The 664-nt window shown below is 39.5% G+C and overlaps 1 protein-coding gene across 1 annotated transcript in view; it reads right to left on the bottom strand.

Moving 5' to 3' along the window:
• LOC109956341 (pleckstrin homology domain-containing family A member 7-like) overlaps window positions 1-664 on the bottom strand; it is a 108,926-nt gene that overhangs the window by 65,541 nt on the left and 42,721 nt on the right. The gene's annotated exons all lie outside the window — the stretch shown is intronic.

The raw sequence follows: 664 nt of genomic DNA, 5'->3' as shown, positions 1-664 counted from the left end.
CTCCCAGTACCCCATAGAGACTGTGTCTGCCCCCCGCCCACCTAAATTATATAAATCAAGAATCAACTCCAGAGGAGTTATTCATAAGAACCTAATTAAAATTAAGATGACTCCTCTTATAGTAGAAAGTAATAGGACAATCAAATGTGGACTATTAAATATTAGATCTCTCTCATCTAAATCTCTGTTAGTGAATGATTTGATAAGTGAACATCACATTGACTTAATATGTCTTACTGAAACGTGGTTACAACAAGGAAGAATATGTCAGCCTAAATGAATCCACTCCACCTAGTCACAGTAACTGTCACATCCCTCGAAACACAGGCCAAGGTGGTGGCGTGGCAGTGATCTTTGACTCAAGCTTATTAATCAACCCTAGACCTAAACATAGTTATAACTCATTTGAAAGTCTCTCGCACCCAAACTGGAAAACTCAAAAGCCAGGTCTATTTGTTATTGTATACCATCCACCTGCTCCTTATTCAGAGTTTTTTAAGTGAATTCTCAGACTTTCTGTCTGATTTAGTGCTTAGTACAGATAAAATAATCATAGTAGGCGACTTTAATATTCATGTAGATGCCGACAATGACTGCATCAACAACAGAGGAGGCTAGCCCCGTGGTACAGCTCGCAGCTCCGCTCTTTAAAGCAGGCATAACG

This window comes from Monopterus albus, unplaced genomic scaffold (genome assembly GCF_001952655.1).
Source record: "Monopterus albus unplaced genomic scaffold, M_albus_1.0 scaffold19.1, whole genome shotgun sequence".
Classification (NCBI taxonomy): domain Eukaryota; kingdom Metazoa; phylum Chordata; class Actinopteri; order Synbranchiformes; family Synbranchidae; genus Monopterus; species Monopterus albus.
This window is presented reverse-complemented; position numbering and strand designations above follow the sequence as displayed.